The sequence below is a fragment of the Ranitomeya variabilis genome, chromosome 1 (genome assembly GCF_051348905.1).
Source record: "Ranitomeya variabilis isolate aRanVar5 chromosome 1, aRanVar5.hap1, whole genome shotgun sequence".
Taxonomy (NCBI): domain Eukaryota; kingdom Metazoa; phylum Chordata; class Amphibia; order Anura; family Dendrobatidae; genus Ranitomeya; species Ranitomeya variabilis.
The window spans coordinates 990,861,137-990,875,581 of record NC_135232.1 but is presented as its reverse complement, the minus strand read 5'-3'; positions in this window follow the sequence as shown (position 1 = coordinate 990,875,581).

The window sequence follows — 14,445 nt, the reverse complement described above, 5'->3', positions numbered from 1 at the left end:
TAGGAGGCTGGGAAAGGGAGGGGCTCCTCCCTTCAGATCGACGGCCCTGTGATATCGAGAGGGCCCGATCATTGCCATGGCAACCAGAGGTCATCATGCCAACATCCAGGTCACCTGGCTAAGGAAAGGCTCTTAAGAGGTGATCTGTCAGTGCAGCACTGACCGGTATAATGCACTGCAGTGCTGGTGCATTGCATTATACTAGGGATGAAGTTCGGGTTCTGGTACCCTACTTGAAAGTTATTGAAAAGTTCAGTTTGGGTACCAAAACTGTACTCTAACTTTAACCAGAACCCAAACCCCATTGAAAACAATGGGAACCCGGACTTCTGAACTGAGATTCTTTCCCCCTATGCTTCTCCTTCCTCTCGGTCTTCGCCCGTATCTTCGAATATTGCAAAGGACTTCCAGGGAAAATCTGTGTTCGGCATTTAATACCAGACAGTAACTGTCTTTCGCGAATGCTGATCTTTAAAGTCTGGTCTGCTTATCCCTACTAGCAATCAAAGCCATGAAAGTTAGTCCCATAGAGGGAATAAGTTTAAAAAAGAAAAAAAAATGTGAAAATATTCAAACAAAATAAATAGATCACAATGAAGAAAAAATATACGAATAAAGTACACATTTGGCATCACCGCGTCCGGGACGACCTAGACCATAAAACTGTCACACTAGTTAACACCTTCAGTGATCATAAAAATGTGGTAAACTATGCTTTTTCATCATGCCGCCGAACAAAAAAGTGGACTAAAATGCAAATGGAAAGACAAATGGTATCGCTGAAAACGTCATCTTGTCCTGGAAAAAAACAAGCCACCATACAGCTCTCAGCGGAGAAATTAAAATTGCAGCTCTGAGAATATACCTGTGCAAAAACAATTTTGATTGTGAAAAAAAAAAAAAAAAAAAAATTTTAATATATAAAGGTAGCAAAACATAAAACATCTGTAATTGTGGTATCTCTGTAATCTTACTGACCCGAAGAATAAAGCAGCCGTATAAATTTTACCACATGGAGAGTTGCATAAAAAAGCCCCATAAACTATTCATTACTTGCTGGTTTTGGTTCATTCTGCCTCCCGAAAGTTATGTGTCCGAAAATGGTAAAGTCAACTCATCCAGCAAAAAACAATCTCTCATATGACTGTTAGCAGAAATATAGAAAAATTACAGCTTTCAAAATATGGGGATGAAATAATGTAATTTTAGTTAAAAAAAAAAAAAAAAAAAAAAAAAGAAAAGTCTTAGTGTGATGGCAGCCAAACATAAAAAAAGTCCAATTCTGAACCTGTTTGCTTTTTTTTTTTTTTTTTTTTAGTTTTTTTTTAGTTTTTTTGTTTTTTCTTTCCCCAGTCTCCCAAAGATCTCAGTAAGGCTCGGCTCACATTTATTCTGCGCTCTCCTCTGAACTCTTAAGGTACCTTCACACGAAACGACACTGCAGCGATAGCGACAACGATGCCGATAGCTGCAGCGTCGCTGTTTAATCGCTGGAGAGCTGTCACACAGACCGCTCTCCAGCGACCAACGATGCCGAGGTCCCCAGGTAACCAGGGTAAGCATCGGGTTGCTAAGCGCAGGGCCGCGCTTAGTAACCCGATGTTTACCCTGGTTACCAGCGTAAAATGTAAAAAAACAAACCGTACATACTTACATTCGCGTCCCCCGGCGTCCGCTTCCTGCACTGACTGACTGAGCGCCGGCAGTAGCAGGGCACAGCGGTAACGTCACCGCTGTGCTTTCACTTTGCGGCGCTCAGTCAGTGTGGGAAGCAGACTGCGGGGGACGCGAATGTAAGTATGTACTGTTTTTTTTTTTTTTTTTACATTTTACACTGGTAACCAGGGTAAACATCGGGTTACTAAGCGCGGCCCTGCGCTTAGTAACCCGATGTTTACCCTGGTTACCAGTGTAAAATATCGCTGGTATCGTTGCTTTTGCTGTCAAACACAACGATACACGGCGATCGGACGACCAAATAAAGTTCTGAACTTTATTCAGCGACATCACAGCAGGATCCTGATCGCTGCTGCGTGTCAAACTAAACGATATCGCTATCCAGGACGCTGCAACGTCACGGATCGCTAGCGATATCGTTACAAAGTCGTTTCGTGTGAAGGTACCTTTACACCGAGGTTTCCATGTAAATCTCTGAAATGTGATTCAGACGGAAAGCATAGCGGAAGATTCCCTACAATGAGGCAGATGGACTGTCCTGTAACTCGGCGGTGTCAGTCTTATTGAGCATGCTTAAAATCGTGGTTAACAGAGTTTTGTGCACCTCTGAAAAGGACGATACTGCTGAAAAGAGGTCAGACGGAGTACAGAGTAAAAACTGCTGTTGCATTATAGTTAATGGATCCGTCGGAGGTTTATCTGAACCATGTCATTCAGCGATTCAGATGGAAACCCTGATGTAAGTGCTCAGAGCAGAACGCAGGATAAATGTGAACCCAAATGTAATGTAAAATGTTCCCAATAAAACTTCAGCTCAATCCACAAAAAAAAGTCCCCAATCAGGTCCGTCATCTGTCAATGGAAATATAGGGAGGTTCCACTTTACCGGTTGCACAAATGCTCTGGAAAAGCAGACCCACCCCCTCCTTTAAAAAAAATCCAATGACTTCTGTGATCCTAAATCCTATTACCTCCTTTTCCTGCTCAGCCCCACCGAGTACCTAAATCGCAGTTAGCCTCTACATGTTTGGCATTTCTATAGTGCTGAGATCCAGCTTAATTATGGTGTCCATGTGACAAGAAGCACGAGGTTGGCACTACAATGTCTGGACAGTACAATGTACAGACCCTAAAATGGCAGATTTACAGTTTTCACATGGCAACATTCATTTCTACTAATTTCTGGAAAATAACCATTGAGTCAAAATTGTCACTACACTTGTAGATAACTTCCCAGAGTGGTGCAAGTTCCAAAATGTGGTTACTTGAGGGGGATTCTGCTCTTCTGGCATTCAAAGGAAACCTGTCAGCAGGAATGTCCATGATAATGAATACAACAAAGGCATCTGAGGGGCTGTGGCTGACCCCTCTGAGCTGAAGACCATACCCTCAGCCCCACCCACAATTCCCGCCCTGAAGCATGAAGAAACCAAAATTTATCATGTTGATTTAACGAAAACCAGGCTGCAGATTTTTATTCTAAAGGCATGCATAAAATCAGTATGACCGCGCAATTCTGCCCAAACCTTCAGTTTTACTTGGACATTTCTGTTGACAGGTTCTCTTTTTAAGGGCTTTATCTGTGTATGTGTGTGTATATATATATATATATATATATATATATATATATATATATATATATATAATTTTTGGTGAAAATGGCACCAAAATTTGTCATACAGGTTTCGCCGAATGCGGAAATACCCCATACGTGGCTGTAGAGTACTATTTAGCCACACGATGAGACTTGGGAGGGTGAGACCACTATTTGACTCTTAGAGCTCATACCCATATGTGAGGAAAAAAAAGGTCCGATTTCCAAACCAAAAAAACGGATGTGTCAAGCGAGTAAAATGTGATTTTTCACACCTAGCATCTGATTTACATCCGAGTGCATTGCAATTGCTATCCGATTGCAATGCGATTTTCACATGAGCTTTTACATACAGCACTTCTCTGTATGTACTAGCTCATGTTAAAATTGCATTGTAATACACAACTGTACTATATATATATATATATATATATATATATGTATATATCTTTTATATTGCATATAGATAGATTAGCCATTAATTCATTTGTTGGCTTCTGTAAAATCAATTTAGGAGCCGACAGGATAGGAGACATGGTTTACATACAGTAAATCCATGCAGAATAGTTATATAGGTGTGTGTGATCAATGCAATTAGTACAGTGTGTATGTTAATGTATGTATTTAATAAAAGATTATTTTCACAGAAAAAAATGGCGTGGGCTCCCTTGCAATTTTCTGCGCTAGAGAGGGAAAGCCAGTGATATTAATAGCCTAGGAAGGGACCATGTTCATTGCCCCCCCCCCCCGGCTAAAAACATCTGCCCCCAGCCACCCCAGAGAAGGCGCATCTCTAAGATGCACCAATTCTGGCACTTAGCCTCTCTCTTCCCACTGCCTGTAGTGGTGGAATATGGGGTAATAGTTGGGGTGTTGATGTCACCTTTGTATTGTAAGGTGACATCAATCCAGCTTAGTAATGGAGAGGTGTCAATAAGACACCTCCATTACTAATCCTATAGTTGGTAAAGGGTTAAATAAAGACAGCCAGAATAAAGTCTTTTAATGAAATGGTTATTAATTATGGGGGAACTTCACGTCATTTTTTTGGGTGGTCCCCCATCATTTGTGAGCTGATATTAATAGCCTGGGAAGCTCCATGGGTATTATCCCCGTCCCAGGCTATAAACATCTGCCCCCAGTCGCTGGCTTTCCCTCTGCTGGTTTTGAAAATTGCGCAGGAGCCCAGGCCATTTTTTTCCAATAAATAATCGTTTATTAATTAAATACATGTCCAGTAATTTGCACACACTGAACCAAATTGTATTTGTCACTGACATCTATATATCTACCTATTCTATATGTACAGTACAGACCAAAAGCTTGGACACACCTCATTTAAAAATTTTTCTGCATTTTTATGACTATGAAAATTGTACATTCACACTGAAGGCATCAAAACTATGAATTAACAAATGTGGAATTATATACTTAAAGGGAACCTGTCACCCCGGTTTTTCATTCGGAGATAAAAATACCGCTACATAGGGCATGAGCTGTGCTTTACAAAAGTGTTTTTTTTCTACCCTGATTCCCCACCTAAGCTGCCGAAATTACTTACCAAAGTCGCCGTTTTCGCTGTCAATCATGCTGGTCTGGTCATAGGGGCGTGGTGACAAAGCTGTTTCTTCCCCCAGATCTTGCTTAGGTTTCCGTTGGTGGAGTAGTGGTTTGCGACTGCGCAGGTGACGAAAAACAGCGCGCTCTGCGCTATATCCCTGGTGATCGGTGGGGGCGGCCATCTTCCTGTGGCCGCGCGTGCGCAGTTGGAGCGCTCTGCTGCCCGGGGCTTCAGGAAAATGGCCGCGGGCTGCCGCGCATGCGCAGATGGAGATCGCGGCGGCCATTTTCCTGAAGCAGAGATGCGAACTCTGAGCAGAGGTGTCAAACTGCATTCCTCGAAGGCCTCAAACCATGAGTGTTTTCAAGATTTCCTTAGCATTCCACAAGTTGCTGGAATCATTCTGTGCAGGTGATTTAAATTATCACCTGTGCAATACAAGGAAATCCTGAAAACATGACCTGTTTGCGGCCCTCGAGGAATGCAGTTTGACACCTCTGCTCTGGAGTACACGCCAGCGCAAGGCAATTTCCTTGCGCAGGCGTGTACTCCGGAGGACAGAGAATGAGCTTCAATCCAATATTGCAGCCAGCGGGTAAGGAAAGGGTGAATCAAACACCCGAAAACCCCGCCCATATGACCCAAAACTGGTCCCGCCAAATTCAGGTGACAGGTTCCCTTTAAAGGAAAACTACGTAAAAATGATGTTCCACGTTATTAAGCTGGCCACAGTTTTCATGTAGCATGGGAACGAAAAAGGATCTCTCTGCTGCCAAAAAGCATCAAATAGTGCAATGCCTTGGTCAAGGGATGAAAACATTAGATATTTTCTGAAAACTTAAGCATGATCATTGTACTGTTAAGAGATTTGAGGCTGAATCTGAGCACAAACCTACTATTCGGCCACCCCTAAACAGCTTTCACAAGCAGAAACAGCTGTAGTGGGCCCAGACATACATGAAGACTAATTTTCAAACAGTCTTGTTTACTGATGTGAGTGTCAAGCTACCCTGGATGGTCCAGATGGATGGAGTAGTGGATGGTTGGTGGATGGCCACCATGACCCAACAAGGCTGCGACGTCAGCAAGGAGGTGGAGGAGTCATGTTTTTGGTCGGAATCATGGGGAAACAGCTGGTAGGGCCGATTAAGGTTGCTGAAAGTGTGAAAATGATCTCTGCAAAGTATCTAGTGTTTCTGACTGACAACTTTCTTCCATGGTATAAAAAGCAGAAGAGTGCCTTCAGGAGCAAAATCATCTTCATGCATGACACTGCACCATCTCATGCTGCAAAGAATACCTCTGAGTCATTAGCTGCAATGGGCATAAAAGGAGATAAACAGCCTTGCAGCGCTAGAGTCCTGGGTTCTAATCCCACCCAGGACAAAACCTGCAAAGAGTTTGTATGTTCTCTCCGTGTTTGCGTGGGTTTCCTCCGGGTACTCCGGTTTCCTCCCACATTCCAAAGACATACTGATAGGGAATTTAGATTGTGAGCCCCATCGGGGACAGCGATGATAATGTGTGCAAAAAAAACTTTAGCGCTGCGGAATATGTTAGCGCTATATAAAAAATAAAGATTATTTATAATCTCATGGTGTGGCCACCATTTTCCCTGACCTCCACCCTAGAGAACCTTTGGAGTATCATCAAGCAAAAGATCTATGAGGGTGGGAGGCAGTTCACATCAAAACAGCAGCTCTGGGAGGCTATTCTGACTTCATGCAAAGAAATACAAGCAGAAACTCTCCAAAAACTCAATGTTCAATGGATGCAAGAATTGTGCAGGTGATATCAAAGATGGGTTCCTTTGTTAACATGTAACTTGGCCTGTTAGGATCTTTTGGAGTTAAATAGCTTTTTTGTTCAGTGAATGTGACCTCCTAATGCTGCAAATTCCACAAATGAGCATTTTCAGTTCTTTAAAACATATCAAATGTTTAGAAATTCTACTATGCATAATTTGGAACAGTGCATTTTGAGTTTTTATTTATTTTGGAGATTATACTGTTATCATTGGGAGGTTTCTTCAATAAAATTTGATGTATACTCTAACGGGTGATGATTTTTATTAGATTGACTGTCATTTGCACCGACCATTTAGGAAAATCCGAGAATATCTATCATTTGCGTAATAATTTGGAACATGGTGTGTGTGTATGAATATACAGTATATATGTGATTGTGTGTGTGTATAATATATATATATATATATAATTTGCTCAAAAAATAAAGGGAACACTTAAACATCACAATGAAACTACAAGTCAATCATACTTCTGTGAAATCAACAAATTGAGTAAAGAAGCAACACTGATTGTGAATCAATTTCCCCTGCTGTTGTGCAAGTGTAACAGGCAACAGTTAGAAATGATGCTCAATTAGCAAGACAAACCCTATAAAGGAGTCGTTTTACAGGGGTGACCACAGACCATTTCCCTGTTCTCATCCTTTTTTGGCTGTTTTTGTCATTTTTGCATTTTGTCATTGCTCTCACCCCTAGAGGTCCTGTACAGTAACGTGAGGCGTTGTCTACAACCCACAGAAGTTGCTAAGGTAGTGCAGCTCATCCAGGATGGCGCATCAATGCAAGCTGTGGCAAGAAGGGTAGCTGTGTCTGTCACCAAAGTGTCCAGAGCATGGAGCAGATACCAGGAAACAGGCCAGTACACCAGGAGACATGGAGGGGGGCGTAGGAGAGCAACAACCCAGCAGTAGGACTGCTACCTCCTCCTTTGTGCAAGGAGGAACAAGAGAAGCAGTGCCAGAGCCCTGAAAAATTATCTCCAGCAGGCCACTAACACCCATGTGTCTGCTCAAACTGTCAGAAACAGACTCCATCAGGGAGTTATGAGGGCCTGACATCCACAAGTGGGTGTTGTGCTTACAGCTAGTGATGAGCGAGTATACTTGTGAGCACGCTTGGGTGGTCTCCGAGTATTTGTAAGTGCTCGGAGATTTAGTTTTTGTTGATGCAGCTGCATGATTTACTGCTGCTAGCCAGCCTGAGTACATGTGGGGGGTTGCCTGGTTGCTAGGGAATCCCCACATGTATTTAAACTGTCTAGCAGCTGTAAATCATTCAGCTGCGGTGGCGAAAACGAAATCTCCGATCACTTACAAATACTCGGAGACCACCCTAGCATGCTTGGGAAAACCCAAGCAACGAGTATACTCGCTCATCACTACTTACAGCCCAACACCATTCAGGGCGATTGCCATTTGCCAGAGAACACCAAGATTGGCAGATTCGACACTGGCACTCTGTGGTCTTCACAGATGAGAGCAGGTTCACACTGAGCACATGTGACAGAGTCTGGAGATTCCGTGGAGAGCGTTCTGCTGCCTGCAACATCCTCCAGCGTGACCGGTTTGGCAGTGAGTAAGGAATGGTGTGGGAGGCCTTTTTTTTGGAGAGCCGCTGAGCCCTCCATGTGCTAGCCTGATGTACCCTGACTACCAGTAGGTACCAGGATGAGATACTCAGACCCATTGTGAGAACATATGCAGGTGCAGTGGGCCCTGGGTTCCTTCTGATGCATGACAATACTAGGCCTCATGTGGCTGAAGTGTGTCAGCAGTTCCTGCATGATGAAGGCATTGATTCTATGGACTGGCCTGCCCGTTCCCCAGCACTGAATCCAATCAAGCACATCATATCTCATTCCATCCACCAACGCTGCATTTCACCACAGACTGTCCAGGAGTTGACTGATGCCTTAATCCAGGTCTGTGAGGAGATCCCTCAGCAAACCATCTGCCCCCTCATCAAGAACATGCCCAGGCATTATAGGGAGGTCATACAGGCACGTGAAGGCCACACACACTACTGAGCATAATTTCCTTGTCTTGAGGCATTTCCACTGAAGTTGGATCAGCCTGCAATTTTATTTTCCACTTTGATTTTGAGCATCATTCCAACTCAAGACCTCCATGGTGTTACGGATCTGCAACACAGGACTAAGGTAGAAGGGGGAAAACTGACCCTGCAATATGATTAGGCTGACACCCCACGATGGAGTGGGCGACCCACCAGAGGAAAAAAAACAGCAGCCAGAACTCCACAAGAAAATGGCGGATAGTAACACACTAAACAGATTCTATCACATGGGATATTAAAATCTCAAATATGTAATTGCCTAGGTAGTTTGGCACTTCCAATGAATAAACACATCAGATGAAGAGAACAAGAAAGTAATATACCATAAAAATTCAAAATTTTATTAATGTATATTAAAAAGATAATTACATTAAACACACCAGGGACAAAAGTACAAATGAAAAGCGCCACAAGGAGACAGTGTCGAGTAAGTATATATGCTGTTCACAAGATGACCCACAATATATTACTACACCTCAAAAAGTCAAAAGAAGTGAGGGTGAACAATTATAAGTTAAATGTCACGTCAATCAAAAGAAGCAGAGCTCATGCCTTCAAGGATTTATTTGTTATAATTGCACCCCTAGTGTATGTATGGGTAACTGAAGTGAAAGGGGGAGGAGTAGATGTTTCAAAAGCCCCCTTGGCCAAAATTAGTATCATCAATGATACATGATGCAAATAATTGGGATATATAAGGCGTTAGTAGCACAAAAGATAACAAGCCTGAGGTAAATGTTGATGTGGCAAATATCTAGGACACTGTACCTTTAAGTGGCGCTTCAACCCCGACGCACGTTTCACGTGTTGCTTTATCCAGGGGAGGTGTTCCCCCTTTCACTTCAGTTACCCATACATACACTAGGTGTGCAGTTATAACAAGTAAATCCTTGAAGGCAATGAACTCTGCTTCTTTTGATTGACGTGACATTTAAGTTATAATTGTTCACCCTCACTTCTTTTGACTTTTTGAGGTGTACTAATATATTGTTGGTCATCTTGTGCGAACAGCATATATACTTACTCGACACTGTCTCCTTTTGGCGCTTTTTTTGTACTTTTGTCAATATTGTTTTTAATGTAATTATCTTTTTAATATACATTAATAATATATATATATATATATATATACATATATATATATATATAGTGCCTTGCGAAAGTATTCGGCCCCCTGGAACTTTTCAACTTTTTCCCACATATCATGCTTCAAACATAAAGATACCAAATTTAATTTTTTGTGAAGAATCAACAACAAGTGGAGCACAATTATGAAGTTGAACGACATGTATTGGTTATTTTACATTTTTGTGGAAATTCAAAAACTGAAAAGTGGGGCGTGCAATATTATTCGGCCCCTTTACTTTCAGTGCAGCAAATTCACTCCTGAAGTTCATTGTGGATCTCTGAATGATCCAATGTTGTCCTAAATGCCTAATGATAAATATAATCCACCTGTGTGTAATCAAGTCTCCGTATAAATGCACCTGCTCTGTGATCGTCTCAGGGTTCTGTTTGAAGCACTGAGAGCATCATGAAGACCAAAGAACACAACAGGCAGGTCCATGATACTGTTGTGGAGAAGGTTTAAAGCTGGATTTGGATACAAAATGATTTCCAAAACTTTAAACATCCCAAGGAGCACTGTGCAAGCGATCATATTGAAATGGAAGGAGCATCATACCACTGCAAATCTACCAAGACCCGGCCGTCCCTCTAAGCTTTCATCTCAAGCAAGGAGAAGACTGATCAGAGATGCAGCCAAGAGGCCCATGATCACTCTGGATGAACTGCAGAGATCTACAGCTGAGGTGGGACAGTCTGTCCATAGGACAACAATTAGTCGTACACTGCACAAATCTGGCCTTTATGGAAGAGTGGCAAGAAGAAAGCCATTTCTCAAAGATATCCATAAAAAGTGTTGTTTAAAGTTTGCAACAAGCCACCTGGGAGACACACCAAACATATGGAAGAAGGTGCTCTGGTCAGATGAAACCAAAATCGAACTTTTTGGCAACAATGCCAAACTATATGTTTGGCGTAAAGGCAACACAGCTCATCACCCTGAACACGCCATCCCCACTGTCAAACATGGTGGTGGCAGCATCATGATTTGTGCCTGCTTCTCTTCAGCAGGGACAGGGAACATGGTTAAAATTGATGAGAAGATGGATGGAGCCAAATACAGGACCATTCTTGAAGAAGACCTGAGACTGGGACGACGATTTATGTTGCAACAAGACAATGATCCCAAACATAAAGCAAAATCCACAATGGAATGGTTCACAAATAAACTTATCCAGGTGTTAGAATGGCGAAGTCAAAGTGTAGACCTCAATCCAATTGAGAATCTGTGGAAAGAACTGAAAACTGCTGTTCACAAACGATCTCCATCAAACCTCACTGAGCTCGAGCTGTTTGCCAAGAAAGAATGGGCAAGAATTTCAGTCTCTTGATGTACAAAACTGATAGAGACATACCCCAAGTGACTTGCATATAAGGTCTATATGTCTTTCTGACGTAGTCACATCCTCATCTGAAAAATAAAAGCTGTTATTCATAGGGGTGATGGTTAATGACTTGGTTTGCTTAGTCTTTCTGTTTGTATTTTGCATTCAACCATTTTCAACTAGCAATCTTCATGGTTGGATTGTATAAGCATCCATTAAAGTTGCGGAAATGATGCCATTTTAGAGAAGAGAATAAATTCTATCATCTCTAAATGAATGTTTGATCATGGCTTTTCTTTGTACTGAATAGCTCAGATCTCTTTTTTGCCTGTTCTAGTTCTATCCGTCATTAGTACTTGGCTAGGATGCGCTAACCAGAAATTCTCGAAGATGGAAATCTCGAACTAGAGTTGTTCATTTCAGCTTAAATACATTTCTTGGGAGGACTTAATGTTACACCCTGAGGGTCACACCAAAAAAAGAGAATGGTGAAGGTGGATTGAAATCAGTGCTGCTGAGTATTTTTTTCTGGTTTTTGGAACGACTTTGACATTCTGGGATTCTCAATCTACACTTGATATAATAGAGTTGGGTAGATATTTTGAACCATTAGGTGATCATTGACACTAGAATGGTTTCTTATGTCTCAAATGTTGATCTTGGGGGCCTTACTTAAATGGAAAATATCAACAATAGTGGGTTTGATGTTAAATAATATTTTAAGCAGGTACAGTTGCTGGGTGCTTCAGCCACTAGGAACCCTACTCGAGTCCTTGTTGGGGTTACCAGGTTCTTTTAATCTCTTGACTTATGCTTCCAGTAACATGCAAAGTCTTAGTACCAGTTCTCAGATACTGTATTTTGCGGACTATAAGATGCACCAGACCCATAAGACATCTCCCAAATTTTGGGGAGGCAAATGGAAAAAACTTAAAGAAATAAATTAAATGGTGGTACATCTTATGGTCCGCTTTTACGGTCGCATTCCAGGTGAAGGCAGCTGCGGTGGAGCAGGGACCCTGAAGTCAGGGTGACTGCTACAGCAAGCTGGCGGTGGTGTTAGGCGTGGTGAGATGCTGCATTCCCTGGGCTGCGAGGAGGGGCTTTTTGTGAAAGCCCGGGGCTCACCGCAGCCTTGCACCACCGAACACCCCGTCCTCCCAGCCTTTGGCTTGCAGCACCGAACACCTGCTGCTGCCAGCTTCCTAGAGCAGCGACCCTTCCTCCTGGGACCCCGCTCCACCGAAGCTGTTCCCTTCCCACCGTTAAAATTATATATATATATATATATATATATATATATATATATACACTCACCGGCCACTTTATTAGGTACACCATGCTAGTAACGGGTTGGACCCCCTTTTGCCTTCAGAACTGCCTCAATTCTTCGTGGCATAGATTCAACAAGGTGCTGGAAGCATTCCTCAGAGATTTTGGTCCATATTGACATGATGGCATCACACAGTTGCCGCAGATTTGTCGGCTGCACATCCCAAAGATGCTCCATACAAGGCAGGATGGATCCATGCTTTCATGTTGTTTACGCCAAATTCTGACCCTACCATCCGAATGTCGCAGCAGAAATCGAGACTCATCAGACCAAGCAACGTTTTTCCAATCTTCTACTGTCCAATTTCGATGAGCTTGTACAAATTGTAGCCTCAGTTTCCTGTTCTTAGCTGAAAGGAGTGGTACCCGGTGTGGTCTTCTGCTGCTGTAGCCCATCTGCCTCAAAGTTCGACGCACTGTGCGTTCAGAGATGCTCTTAGGCCTAGTGTTAACAAGAAGTTGGACAGGTGTACCTAATAAAGTGGCCGGTGAGTGTATATATATCTTATAATCCGAAAGATGCAGTACTTCAATTGTTAGATAATTTAACAAGTACAGAATGTCTACTTAAATCAAAGATAACAAACCATGCATATAAATAGTCTATAATTTTATACCCTCTCTGAAAAAAAAAAGTTGTAACCAATAAAAGAATTCCTTTTTTACTATTGTAGGCGCTTTTTTGTTGGAGCTCCAAATCATTAGAGACAAGATCTTGATTTTGAAAGTCTGAGATTATTCAATCTACCTTCCTTAAGCACTAGCCAGTGAACTAGGATATTCTTGGAATCTTTCCTCAGGTGTAAGATCTCACAGGGGTGCTCCCTATCAAAGGATTCCTTGCTTATCATCTCTCAGGTGTTGTCATGGGTGAGAGAAAAATAAATTACTGGCAATTTGATTTTCCATCAACCCTTAACAGCATCTCTATTTATTCCCTCCCTCTGCCTGCCATGGTTAGTGATGGTTCTCAATCTTCTCACAATGAAGAGTGGGCTTGAGTAAATGTATTCATAATATAGTAATGATAATGAATTGGGGACTTCTAGTCCTGCTCTGAGTAACATCCACTCCCTCTGGGACCTATCCTCACTCTTCCCAGACCCCTCTTGCATGCCAGCCAACTCACTGTTCACACACCCTTCCATCCCAGTCCCACTTTCTCCCCCCCAGTACCATCCAACCTACCAGCCATTTATCTCCTCTCACTGCACACCATTGCATACTTTCTCTTAACTTCTCTACTCTCCTTCACATCTTTTTATACAATCCAATGTTTGCCCACACTATACACCATCTGCTCATACTTATCCTTCCTGTTTCTACCCTTTCTACCCACACACCCTGAACGGAACAGCCAACCATGGTGGAGGACGGAGGAGTTGAACGACATGGTTATCCCTCCACTCAGATGGACTCATGTCTGACAACTTTGCAATCACCATCAGTAGTTAGTTTTTTGTTGTTCAAAAAAATTATACTTTTTTTTCTTTGTCAATTTTATGTAAATACCGTACATATTTTTTATTTCATAAAAAAAAAAAAGTCAAGAATCTATAAAAACATACATTTATTAAGGCATCAGAATAATGCTTTTGGAAGTGCACATTTACTTTCAAAGCAAATACGTACTTTATTATAGAAATATGAACAAATATGAAAAGTGAAGTTTTATGTCGCCGTTTGCATTTTCAGAACAAAAAACCTCTTTAAAAATATTTTGGAGTATTTCCTCATGTTCAAAAATTGGTGCATTAATGGGAATCAAGGTAGGAGATCAAAGCGATCATGTCGTGCCACATGTCAGCTGATCACTTATGTTGGCCGTAGATAACCTGTGGCCCTTTGGTCCATCTGTACCAAATGAGAAGCTTCCAATCTCTTTAGAGGGTAAATTCTAGATTTCAATGATACACATGACAAATTCACAAGGTTTGACGTCTGATTACAA